Source organism: Urocitellus parryii (genome assembly GCF_045843805.1).
Source record: "Urocitellus parryii isolate mUroPar1 chromosome 13 unlocalized genomic scaffold, mUroPar1.hap1 SUPER_13_unloc_9, whole genome shotgun sequence".
NCBI classification, from domain to species: domain Eukaryota; kingdom Metazoa; phylum Chordata; class Mammalia; order Rodentia; family Sciuridae; genus Urocitellus; species Urocitellus parryii.
The window spans coordinates 2954620-2968224 of NW_027551777.1; the positions used below are offsets into that span (position 1 = coordinate 2954620).

Here is a 13605-nt window from a genome sequence, read left to right on the forward strand (position 1 = left end):
AGGAGATTCCTCTGTTGATGGCCATTGTCTCTTTTACTGCCAGTTAAGATAGCAGGGTGACTTTGCACACAGAAAGCCATTAGCTGGTGGGAGTTCTATGGTCGCACATGTGTTCGTGCTTGGAGGAGAGATCATGCCACAGGAGGCTGGGTTGGAAATGGATTCCTGGTTAATAATACAGCTACTGTAGTTGAGCTTCTTTAATACTCTAAGGTGCAGATGCCAGCCTCTGTGAATGAGAGGCTGCAGAATGCAAACAATCACTGTGTATTTAAGTGATTGTTTTCATAAAGGCCGATCCTGAGTAGATCGCGTGGAGGGTTAATATATATGGGCATCTTTCAGGAAATCAAGTTCTAACTTATATTTATGTCTCTCCTTTGCAGAATCCACATGCCCCCCAGTTTAGTTTTCTTGACATCTTCCCCAGAGTCACCTGCAGACCTCCCAAAGAAGTGATAGCCTTGGAGCTGAGCCCTGAGAGAAGCTTCAGAGAGCTTGGAATGGACGAGAGAGAATTCCGCAGTGCCACTTTCCAAAGATCTTACCAATATTTAAAAAGATTCCATCAAAAACAAAACCTAGACACATTTCAATACCAAGCAGGCTCTGTTGAAGGTACCCCAGAGGAGAGCATCCAGCACCTCCTCATATATTGTGGGGTCATCAACCCCTCCTGGTCAGAGCTCCAGAACTTTGCTCGGTTCCTCAACTGTCAGCTCAAGGACTGTGAGGCCTGTATGTTCTGTAATCCAGGCTTTACTGGATTTACACTACTAGGCTTCAAGAATTTTTGGTCACCTTCATGATCTTCATGGCAAGAGACTTTGCCACACCAACGCTTCATATCTCTGACCAGAGCCCAGGGAAGCACATGGTCACCATGGATGGGGTTGATGAGGAAGAGCTCACCCCCTTCACTTCAGGTGGGAGTCAGAGCCTCACCCATATGTATTCTTCAATGGTGACCGTGAGACCATGACATTCATAGGCTTCCGTCTTCAGCCCAATGAGAATGGCAGTGTTGACGCCATCAACCATCTCAATGGGAAGATAATCAAGAAAGATGTCATGACAGAAGAACTGTACAAGGGGCTGTTGCTTCAAGGCGTGCCCTTCAATGTTGACTTTGATAACCTGCCCAGACACGAGAAACTCTTGAGACTCTGCCGGCCACTAGGAATTCCTCAGGCCTTTGACCCTGATGAAACATATGAGCTTACAATGGACAACATGCTCAAGATTCTGGCCATTGAGATGCGATTCCACTGTGGGATCCCAGTTATCATCATGGGAGAAACAGGCTGTGGGAAAACCAGGCTCATTAAGTTCCTTAGTGATCTGCGGCGTGCAGGTACTCAGGCTGAGACCATGATGTTAGTCAAGGTTCATGGAGGAACAACTGCAGCCATGATCCACTCCAAAGTCTTGGAGGCTGAGAAAACTGCCTTATCCAATAAGGACCAACACCAGTTGGACACCATCTTGTTCTTTGATGAAGCCAACACAACAGAAGCCATAAGCTGTATCAAGGAAGTCTTGTGTGACCAGACCATGGATGGCCAGCCCCTGGAGAAGGACTCAGGCTTGCACATCATAGCTGCCTGCAACCCTTACAGGAAGCACTCCCAGGAAACCATCTGCTGTCTGGAGTCAGCTGGTTTGGGGTACAGGGTCAGTGCAGAGGAGACAGCAGACAGGCTGGGCTCCATTCCCCTCAGGCAGCTGGTGTACCGTGTCCACGCCCTGCCCCCGAGCCTAATTCCTCTAGTGTGGGACTTTGGGCAACTGAATGACACTACTGAAAAGCTCTACATCCAACAGATTGTGCAGAGACTGGTGGACCACGTCAGGATCAGCGAGGACGAGACTCATGTAATCACGGAAGTGCTCTCTGCCTCTCAGAGGTTCATGAGAAACACTGAAAGTGAGTGCAGTTTCGTCAGCCTCTGGGATGTGGAGCGCTGTGTGAAGGTGTTCACATGGTTTCATGGCCGCAGTGAGATGCTCTTGGTGAAGCTGAACACCTTTCTCTGTGAGAAAAGTGTCAGCAAAAATAACTTCAGGAGAGACCCCATCCTCTGGTCCCTGGTGATGGCTGTGGGGGTCTGTTACCATGCCTCCCTAAAGGAGAAGGAGTCCTACCGCAGAGCCATTTGCAGGTATTTTCCAGGACCATATGACGACGGCAGGGTCATCCTGGACGAGATCACACATGCACAGGATCTTTTCCTGAGTGGGGTGCCTCTGAGGAAAACCATAGCAGGGAACTTGGCTCTGAAGGAGAATGTCTTCATGATGATCATCTGCATTGAGCTAAAGATACCCCTCTTCCTGGTGGGAAAGCCTGGCAGCTCCAAATCTCTTGCCAAGACCATCGTGGCAGATGCCATGCAAGGCCAGGCCGCACACTCCGCTCTGTTCCGCAGCCTGAAGCAGGTCCATCTGGTGTCGTTCCAGTGTAGCCCCCAGTGCACCCCACAGGGCATCATAAACACCTTCAAGCAGTGTGCTCGCTTCCAGCAGGGGAAGGACCTGCAGCAGTACGTGCCTGTGGTGGTGTTGGATGAGGTCGGCTTGGCAGAAGATTCCCCCAAAATGCCCCTGAAGGCTCTGCACCCACTGCTGGAAGACGGGTGCATTGAAGGTGATCCTTCCCCCCACCAAAAATTCGGCTTCATAGGTATTTCCAACTGGGCCCTCGACCCTGCCAAGATGAACCGGGGCATCTTTGTGTCCCGCGGCAGCCCCAGTGAGAAGGAGCTCATAGAGAGTGCCAGAGGGATCTGCTCTTCAGACAGCCTGGTGCAGGACAGGGTCCGAGGGTACTTTGCTCCTTTTGCCAAGGCCTATGAAACAGTGTGCATCAGGCAGAACAAGGAATTCTTTGGGCTTCGTGACTACTATAGCCTCATCAAGATGGTCTTCGCCACCACCAGAGCATCTAACAAGAAGCCTTCTCCACAGGATATTGCACATGCAGTCCTTCAGAACTTCAGTGGCAAAGATGACATCCCCGCTTTGGACATCTTCATGGCCAGTTTATCTGAGGCCGGGTATGTGGAAGAGGTCAGCACCCTGGAGCTCATCAAGCAGAACATTTGTGGGAGTATGCAGAACATACTCCCAGCAGTAGGGGAACTGGAAGAAGCTGAATCCCGCTACTTGCTCATACTGACCAAAAACTATGTGGCCCTGCAGATCCTGCAGCAGTTATTCTTCAGTGAGGACCAGCACCCCGAGATCATCTTTGGTTCCAGTTTTCCCTGGGACCAGGAGTACACCCAGATCTGCAGAAACATCAATCGGGTGAAGATCTGCATGGAGACTGGCAAGATGGTGGTGCTGCTGAACCTGCAGCACCTCTATGAGAGTCTGTACGATGCGCTCAACCAGTACTACGTCTACCTTGGGGGCCAGAAGTACGTGGACCTCGGGCTCGGCACCCATCACGTCAAGTGTCGGGTCCACCCTGACTTCCGTCTGATTGTCATTGAGGAGAAAAATGTGGTGTACGAGCAGTTCCCCGTGCCCCTCATTAACCGGCTGGAGAAGCACTACCTGGACCTCAGCTTGGTGCTGCAGGGGTGGCAGAAAAGCATTGTGCAAGAGCTCATGCAGTGGGCAGAGCAGTTTGCTGACGTGAAGGCCCATCAGTTCCTGGCTGGGCACAAGTACAGCCCTGCTGACGTCTTCATCGGCTACCACTCTGACGCCTGTGCCTCTGTGGTGCTGCAGGCTGTGGAGAGGCAGGGCCCCGGGGACCTGACACAGGAGCTGTATCACAGAGTATCTGAGGAGGCCAAGCTGATCCTGCTGGACTGTGCCACACCAGATGCTGTGGTGGGGCTGAGCACCTCCACACTAGGTTCATTTGCTGCACAGACCCTGTCCCGGGAATACTGGAACAATCAGCAGCACCACTCCTTTGCAGATTTCCTCCTGGCCCAACTTCACAATCTGGACCTGGAGCGCCACGCCATTTTCACAGAGGTGACTGCCCCCATAGCCTTTCCTTTTTCTTTCACCCAAGAGCCCTTGCTCTCTGGTGCCAGAAGGTCTCAACTCCATTTAAGGCACTGTTCAGAAGGAAAACCGGTATGTCCCCTCCATGTTAGGCAAAATGAGGATAAGTCTATTTTGGTCTCTCTCACCTGTTTGTGAGCAGAGCTCTCCTCTGACAGCAGCACTAGGCAGTGTTCACTGGGCCCACCCTGTTATAAGTGATTGGCCTGCTTCTCATTCTTGGACAGCCTAAGAGTAATGGACGAGGTTGGTTCTCCTTAAAAGACACCGGCCCGCTGTGAGGGCTGGCTGGGTATGTGTCAGAGGCAGAGGGATCCTTGGGGCACAGGTGTCGAGTCTGAATTTGCATCTGTGCAGGAGACCAGGAAGGAACTGCTGACAGAGCTTGAAATTCAAGCTTGAGTGCTGGGTTGTGGGGATGGGATAGGTGGAGAGACATGTGGAGGGCCTTGTGGATAGCCTTGAGCTTGGTCTTGACTGCACAGAGAGGAGCTATGAATGAAAGTGTACGTAGACATGCCCCAATGACTGGGTGATGGAAAGACAGTGGAGTAAGAGAGTGACATTGAGAGGATAGATCTGTCAGGAAGTTCTGGCATGGTACAAACTGCAAATGGTTAGCTGGCAGCATGGGTGGGCTAATCATCAATTCCATGGAGGGTGGCAGGAGGTGGAGGACAGCCTTCCTGAGCTCACTGTAGCTTTGTGCTATCATCATGGAGACCCCAGGAAGGAACGATGGGTTTGGGATCCAGTAGTGACATCTGTTTTGAATAGGTTTGATGTCTGTTGTGTGGTTGGATGTAGGAATAGGAAGCTTGTCAGTATGGACAGGCCCAGAGAAGGGGACTAGATCTAGGTGGAGTGGCACATGCCTATAATCCCAGTGGCTTGGGAGGCTGAGGCAAGAGGATTGAGAGTTCAAAGCCAGCCTCAGCAACTTATGGAGGCCCTAAGTAACTTAGCAAGTCCCTGTCTCAAAATAAAAACTAAAAAGAAGGGTTGGATTATTGCTCAGTGGTTAGACACCACTGCATTCAATCCCTGGTACAAAAACAATGGGGTCTGGAGAGCTGTGGTCCTATGTGCCTGGTGATGTCTGGGTTTGCACTATGGGGTGTGGTCCATGGCAGAGAATGGAGAACTATTGAGGGTAGGGAGCATTGCCAGTGGCTAACTCCTGATAGCATGAAATAAGATTACAAGAAGAAATGGCATTGTGCTGAGCCCTAAAGGAAGGAAAACCGGTATGTCCCCTCCATGTTAGGCAAAATGAGGATAAGTCTATTTTGGTAGGGAAAAAAGCAAGAAGAGAGACATTGACATCTCAGGAGGAGATCGAAGCATCTTTTAGTCAGGGCAAGTCTTCTCTCAGCCATCTGTTGACCCTGGAGGTTCTGCTTGCCTCAGCCACTCCTTGTATATAAAAACTACTCTGGGTTGGGCTTCTTTGTGTCTGAGTGCCCACTGGCCCTGGGTTCTGACCCGGTGCTCTGTGTTCTTGCTTAAATTCAGCTGATTGCTTGTGTGCCCATGTTGCAGGTCACCACCTTCTCCAGACTGCTGACCAACTATGACTGCGAAGCTCTAGGGGCAGAGGTGAAGGGCTTGGCCCCTAAGCCTGTGATCCTGTCACTGCAGCAGTTTGACACTGAGTACTCATTCCTCAAGGAAGTCCGGTGAGGCGCCCTGCCTGCCCATCACCCTTGGCCCCTGCCCTGGGAACGTGGTATCGCATGCCAGGGTATGGTAACCACTTGTAAGGAACTCTGAGTACTATGGAGGCTCATTGCTCAGCCTCCTTGAATGCCCCTCTGGCCCCAGTTGTAAGACACCTGTAAAAGGGCCCCTGAGCACTGTGTGGCCCTTTTCTTCTCCAGTGGATTGCATCCTCACCTTGTGGAGGGAGACCCCACCTGGATGCTGGATTCTGCATGGCCTGTGTTTCCCTTCACTTTGTGGAGTGTTATGATTCATGTTTTTTTTGTTTGTTTGTTTGTTTGTTTTTATTGCTTGTGCTGGGGATTGAACCCAGGGATGCTCTACCACTGAGCCACATCCCCAGCCCTAATTTTTATTATTATTACTTCTGAGATAGGATCTGGCTGTGTTGCTGAGGCTAGTCTGGAACTGGTGACCCTCCTACCTTAGCCTCCTGAGCTGTGGCTGCCCATGTTTTAGGACAGTGGACTCACTTGGGTGATTCTCTTTTTCTTTCAGAAGCAGCTTAATGAAGACAGCCAGACATGAAATCCTCATTGTCCAGATGGATTTTGATGATGGCACTCACAGTGCTCAGCTCATTGCATCAGCTAAGTATGTTCTCAGCAGTTTTCTAGGAAAAATAAGAAGCCACAATCTCCCCAGGACATCCTGAAGAATTTTTTCCATGAAAACAGTGTGGAAATAAGAATGACTCTCCCTCCCAGCTCCTGACATGGACTAGAGAAGCTAGAGAGTAAAGCATGAAGGAAAAGGCCAGTAATGGCACAGAAATTGTGGAATGCAAGACCTGTCAATAATGGAATTTTTGTAGTATTTAGGAGAATATGTTAAAGCTGTGTGTGCAGTCATTTACAGTCCTTTTTTGATCATTTTGATTTTGAATCACATAATTAAAATTAAAGTTCAGTCTGGGATTTAGCTTGGTGGTACAGCACTTGCCTAGCATGTCTGAGGTCCTAGGTTTGATCCCCAGTACTGCCTAAAAAAAAAAAAAAAAAAAAAAAAGAAAAGAACTTATCATAAGTTTAAGGGCAGTAAGACTATATAAATAAATTAATATTTATTGAACATTTTTGTGGTGTTCATAAATCTGTTGCTTTCATAATTGCTGTGTTCTGTTACCTCATGTAATTAAGAGTGACTTCTGCCCCTTTAAAGCACTGGGAGCCTAGTACAAGTTAAGGCCTAGCCAGATCCTATAGGGAGGTGGGCTGCGGCCACTGGGTGTGCAAGGGCCACTGTACCACACTGTACTTTCTCAAAATGGGAAGGCCAGAAAGCCCCAACCTCTGGCATGTGGGTGCTCTGAGACCTGCAGGGCGGGTGGGGATTCTGATCAGCCCTGAGAGGTAGGAAGTGATCCTGCCAATTGGAAGCCACCCTTCTCCTCTCATGAGAGTTGTGGTGGCCCCTGGAATTGTGTGGAATGTGGTAAAGTCCCAACAGCTCTTGGGATGAGGCAGCCATCTCACACCTTAGCTTTTGCTCCATTGCTTGCTTTGTTTTGATTTTTGTTTTCTCAATAGGTATTCTGCGATTAATGAAATAAACAAAATACAAGGAACTCAGGGCTGCGTCTTCTTCTATTTCATCACAAAACTGTCCTGGATGAGGAACAGGGCATCCTACGTGGGATTCCATGGAGGTAGGGCCAAAAGATGAGTGACTGTCTTTAAGTATATCTGGGCTGCCTCTTGGGGTCCCATACTGTATCTAGGTCAGACACCAACCCCATCTGTCTCCGGGCTTCTCTGGGCTCACTGTTCACAGCCATCACTCTGGGACTTGCTGCTGCTGTGTCAGCATGGCTTGGTCTACCTCAGGAGTGCACAGGACACACTCCTGCTCCCACTCTTCATTATACAAATGACTCAGAGATCTTCCCCTTTCACACCAGCCCTAGTGCTGACTCTTTTGCATGTTCCTGGGAAAGTACTGTGTTCAAATCAGTCCATCCCTTTTTCTGTGGAAGGTCATCGGTTGGCTTATGTAAGACAATTGATATTTTGGAAAGAGGGAAACAAGTTTAATAATTTTATAGATGGAAAGTCAAACTGTCAGCACTTTGCAGCACTTTCTAATTATGGGACAGTAAGTATGGTAAGATGAATGTAAAGAACTGTGAACAGGATCCATGGAGACTTTGCATGACTACATAAATCAGCCTCAACACCCATGTTGATGGTGAGAGTGCTGATGTGATGTAGGGGGTCTGATGGGTTTTGGTGTGTTCAGGGATGTAGGCTTTGAGGTACCGATCATCACTCTGACAGTAGAGTGATTGAGCATCTGGACAGAGGTGTGCCCCTACTCATGACAGACAAGAAGAAAGCAGAAAGATGTGAGAAGACTCGGTGGCTTTGTTCTTCACAGGGCTGTGGCAGTCTGTGCAGATTGATGACCTCCGAAGGTCCACAGTCATGGCTGCTGATGTGACTAAGCTGCAGAGTGTCACCATTAGCCAGCTGTTCATGCCAGGAGGCAGCCTAAAGTGTGAGTTGCAAGGTGGCAGACTGCAGAGGTGGGGGCAGAAAGGCAGGTGAAAGGTGCCAAGTTAGGCAGCCTCCTGTGAAGCTGGAGTCAGGGCTGCCACATTTGAGTCACCTTTGAGTCTTGGCACCTGCCTGCAGCAGGAACTCAGAATGTGGCACTGAACTGCCTGGCTCATGGTCCACATAACCAGAGCCTTGGGAAGGCCAAGGAGCAGCATCTAGTGTATCAGCTGGTGTGCTGTGGGTCATGTGCCAGCCCTCAGCCCAGGCTGTGGGGCACCTGACTAGTGGATGATGGATGTCCCCTTAACTGAAGCTACCAATGAAGCTTGGGACAGGAAACCCTGGTGAGGCTCAGCCTAGGCACAGACCTGGTACTACCCACCCCTTTCCTTCTCCAAGTGGTGACTTGATTGTGTTCCCTTCATTTGCAGCGAAAGGCAACCAGGAGGAGGTGATGGAGGCAGAGACCAGCAAGTCAGGGGAGGTAGCAGAAATGGAAATGAAAAAGGAAGTTTCTGAGGAGATGGAATGGGATACCGCTGACCTGCGGGGCAGTGATGTGAGTTCTCCTCTGTTCCCTTGTTGGCTGCAGGTGGCTGATCTGGAGAAGCACAGGCAGCTGTGCCAGCGTCAGGCTGAGTCTTGCCTTCTCTTTATGCTGGAAGTGTAGGGGACTTACCAGGACAAGATCTGCCTTTCCCTTCTTTATGAAGGCTCTTAGTTAGCTCTAGGAGCTGTCCCTCAACTACTGGCCAAATTCGTGATGTCAGCCATCACCTTGCCAGTGGACCTCTGGGGGTGGGGCAGTACACTGGGATCAGCCCGGGGAGGTCAGTAGGTCAGCTTTACCATGGAGACTGGTCACTGTTGATTTGGGCAGGTGGACACCAGGCCACCTTCTCGTGTGGGTAGCGTAGCTTTCACCCACCCTGGAAATGGCAGCAGCAGACGATGTGCTGTCTCCCTTGGCAGGCACAGGTCCTGGACACCACCAGACTGCTGAGGAGCTGTGTGCAAAGTGCCCTGGGGATGCTCAGGGACCAGGAGAGCTGCCTGCACAACATGAGGAGAGTCACCATCCTCCTCAGCCTCTTGAACAGGGATAGTGTGTGCAGTGGTATGAGTCATGTCCCTGCTTCTCATCCTAGTCCAGCAAGCCCTTCCTGAGCAGTGGGAATCAAGTGGCTGAGTATGGAGATCTGCCCTTCTAGGTTCCTGTGGCTTGGCAAATGCAGCTGTCATAGCGGGAATCTCAGAACATCTCATGAATTCTGCTCTAGAGTTGGCTTGGCCAGAGGACCTGTAGCTTCCTTCTGTGGGATAACTGGTCAAGCAGCACAGCAGAGCCTCCAACTTGGTGCCCACAGGTGTACCAAAATTATGTCCTTTCTGCCTTTTCACAGCCGCGTTCTTGCGGATATCTAAGATGCGCCTCTCCTTCCTTCTAAAGAAGCAAGAAGAGAACCAGCTCTGCAGTCTGAAGGAGTGGGTGGGGCTAGAGGCTGCGAACCAGGATGCACTCCAGGAGGCCGGCACCTTCAGGTACTGCAAGCAGTGGGCAGTGCAGGGACCTACTATACCGTCCCAGGGGAAGGAGCACACCAGGTGGTTCTTTCTCTACCTATGCGGGGGGCAGAGCTATGTTTTTGCTCCAAGAGCCCAAAACAGACCTGGATGGTGGGCATGCGTGGGTTATTGGCCATGCAGGTGGTGGTCCTAGGGTGTTTATTGGCCACCTGGATGTTGGTCTTGGTGGATTGTTGGCCACCTGAATGGTGCTCATGGGGATGGTTGGCTTCCTTTCTCTGCTTTTGTGTCCTTAACTTTTTTCATAATAGAAAACTTTAAAAAAAATTGTTCTCAGGATGTTTGCCAGCATGTCATAAACCAAAGCCAGGTTTGCCATTCAAGGTTATTAAAATTGAGATGGTTATGTTCAGGGAAGTAACAGAAATTATCTTCCCATCCCTACAGCTTGAAGTAACAGCAAGTACAAAAATAGGACCCAGGACTGTCATTTATTATCCGTAATCATTTATTATCCTATAATACCATGACCCTTTTCTTCAGACTTGAGACAACCTTTGAGGAGCCTGTGCTCTGGGGACAGGAGGGTTGCTCAGGGTCTCAGATGGAGGGTCTGAGGGTCTGAAACCACCTGTTGGCAGGATGATCTTAGGCCACTGAGGTTCTCCAGGTCCCTCCAGCTCTTCCCTTCTGACCCCCTGGCTCCAGGCCTGCTGCGCCACATGGCCCACAGGGGGAATGTGGGCGATGGCAGAGTCCTGGGAGGCCAGGGCCCATGGGTGCTGGCTTCCTCATCACAGGAAGTTTTCTGTTTCAAGTTCTCTCTGCAGTGCTCCTTGACTTCTTTCCTAGTTACATTGTCTGAAGGAAGTTTGTGAGCCCAGAAACTGAACCTGCTTTTGTCTCCCTGAATGGTCTGTCTCCCTTTCCTAGCACATGTCCAAGCCATGTCCCATGGCCCCTTTGCCACTGTTCCTCTGGCCTTGATGGGTTTGCCAGCCTCCCTTTTTACTGCCCCATGGTCTCCACAGCACCCGAGACCAGTTTCTTCCCCGTGGTCACCAGCAACACCCAAGAACAACTGCACCTGTTTGCATGGTACCCTCAATGCTCATTTCTGAGGCTGGCAGGATGTCATGACACTTCACCAGCACTGTGTGTCCGGGACTTAATGTCATATACCCTTGGGGCTAGATAGCCAGCCTCCTTGGAGTCCTTTATGCCAGGAGTCCTCTGGTTTTTAGTTCATCATGTTATGCAGCCTGTTGCCTTCATTTTTTTTTTTTTTTTTTGATTCTCAAGTTGTTTTAAATTTGGTCTCTTGGAGACCCTCTGTGGTGACTGTTACTCTGGAGCACTTTTCAGGGCTCTCAGCTGCTCCGGCCCAGGGCCCCTTTCACCACCTCCCCCACATCCATTGTGTGTGTTCTAGTCTGGGGCCTTAAGTCAAGGTCATTATCCTTGCCTAATGGGATTTTTTTTTCTCAGTATAATGTTTTTAAATTATCTCTAGAATCCTGTGTACTATATATCCAGAAAAAAAAAAAAAATCCCTACAAAGGGCTTCACTTTTTTCCCCAAAAACAAATATTTATTAATTCTTGTCTTTTATCATGAGTAAAAAATATATCATTTTAGCATGAACATGAGATGTAGTTAATTCAACAAATTAAGCACTGTCAGTCTAAAGTACTCAGGGTTAGTTACAGAAACACCTATAAGAAAAGCCGAGTTCTAGATAAACATGTTTTCTTATTTAACTTTGTATCAAATTTAGTTTGATCTCTTCATCTTTATTATATTTTATCTATAGCTACTTTTTTCTTAAAATATTCATTTAATTTTTTTAGTGAAGTTGGTCTTTATTTGATTTGTTTATAGAACCTAGTAGGCTTGTTCTGAAAAAAATTATATAAAAATGCAGCAAATATTTCTTCACCTTTTCAAGGCACTAGTTACTGTTATTAGATGTAGAATTAAGTTCTATCCAGTCCTGCTAACTAATCTTAAAACAATTTCATTTGTGAATCTCTTGTACTTAAAAGTGATAGAAACTTCAATTTGCAGCCCTGGCTTGTAAGCTAGATGGTTTGTTGACACAGAGGAAGGAGGTGTCAAGAACAGCACTGGCTGTGATACTGAGCCACTGTCCCCTATCCCCTGTCCCACCCCTGCTGCAGGCATAGCCTTTGGAAGCGAGTCCAAGGCACAGTCACCCCTCTGCTGGCCAGCATGATCTCTCTCATCGACAGAGATTGCAACCTCGAGCTTCTGATCAGACCAGACTCACCAGCCTGGGCCCAGGACCTGTGGATGTTTTTTTTTTTAGTAACACTAAGTTGCTGAACATTCCGCTTGTGATGAATAACATAAGGTGAATGAAAATCCACACATCACCCTCAGTAGCTCTCCTGGGCTTGAGAACGTAGGCTCTGTTTTCCAAGGAACGTTTCGCCAGCTCCTTCTACATCCTAGAGGCCATGGCATCCTGCAGGCCTTTGTTGCATATCCTCTCTCCTTATTTCCTTCTCTCAGGGCACCTGTGATAGCTCAGAAAGCCAGGTTGGACTCTGTGTGCAGTGGGGACACTGCCCTTTGGAAAGAATATGTCCTTAATCATGCTCATGCTCCATTATGCATGATCTCTCTCATCGGCAGAGATGGCAACCTCGAGCTTCTGATCAGACCAGACTCACTATCCCTATTTTGTGCGGGGCCTTCCCAAGTTTCCTGTTCAGATTGCAGGGACTTCATTTCTGGAATGTAGGCCAATAAGGTGCAGGGGAGGGACAGGCGCAGTCACTGGAGACCTGTTTCTGCCTGAGGCATTGGGCCCCTCCTAGGCCCTGCATAGGTAGCCTGCTTCATTGTATCTGTTATCAGGGGTTATGAGGTAGCCCACCAGTTCTTGTTCAGCAGGAGTCCTGGCCATCAAAGGAGACAGCAACTGTCTATGCAGCCTTGTTTTATTTTGATGAGGTGCAGGGGATGGAACCCAGGGCCTTACACATGCCAGGCAAGCACTCTACCGTGGAGCCACCTCTGGCCCACAGCACCTTCACCTCTCATTCACCTCACCTCACTGCAGATCCAAGAGTGAGATGTCCTCCATCATGGTGCAGAACTATATGAGCCTTCCCGAGGGTGCTTGCAACAGTTTCCCCTTCAGCTGGAGAATCAGGGACTATGTGGAAGAGCTCTGGGTCCAGGCTCAGTACATCATGGATGTAAAAGGTGAGACCTGCTCAACGTGGGTCCGATGCAGTCCTAGTGAAGCAGCCTTTATCCACAAAGACACTGCCTGACCATCAGTGGGCAGACAGCAGCCAGCACCTGGTAAATTCTGGGACTTGTAGTTTTCACACTTTGCATGTGGAATAGGCTCAAGTTCATGTCCTGCCTTCATTTTGAAATTTCTGCTGAAGGAGTGAGAGTCATCAGGAGGCCAGAAGCCTGTAAGTCACACCATCAAGTGAGCCTGTGAGGTGATTTAGTAGTGTACTGAGCAGCAGGCTGGTGAACTGGAGCATGTTCCAGCAGGGACGGGGCTTGCTACCTGCTGCAAGTTGACCATTCCTGTCCTGAGGCTCAGACCCAGGAAAGGTCCCCTTTAAACTTTCTCAGCAAATGCTAGCAATGAAAGTGTGTCCCCTTCTTCCATGATAAGCCGTTCATCCATCCTGAGTCACACAAGCTAGAGAGTGTGTGCTTTGCTGTCACTTGCTGGGGGCTGAGTTTGGCCATAGTCATTCCAAAAAAGCCAGTGGCAGGGCTGTGTTTTTGGAAGTCATCTTTCATGTACACATGAACTCATCATTTCAGCATTCACTTA

General features: G+C 49.2%; 1 pseudogene; it reads left to right on the top strand.

Moving 5' to 3' along the window:
• Window positions 1-13605, top strand: part of LOC144251480 (E3 ubiquitin-protein ligase RNF213-like) — a 70183-nt pseudogene that overhangs the window by 23963 nt on the left and 32615 nt on the right.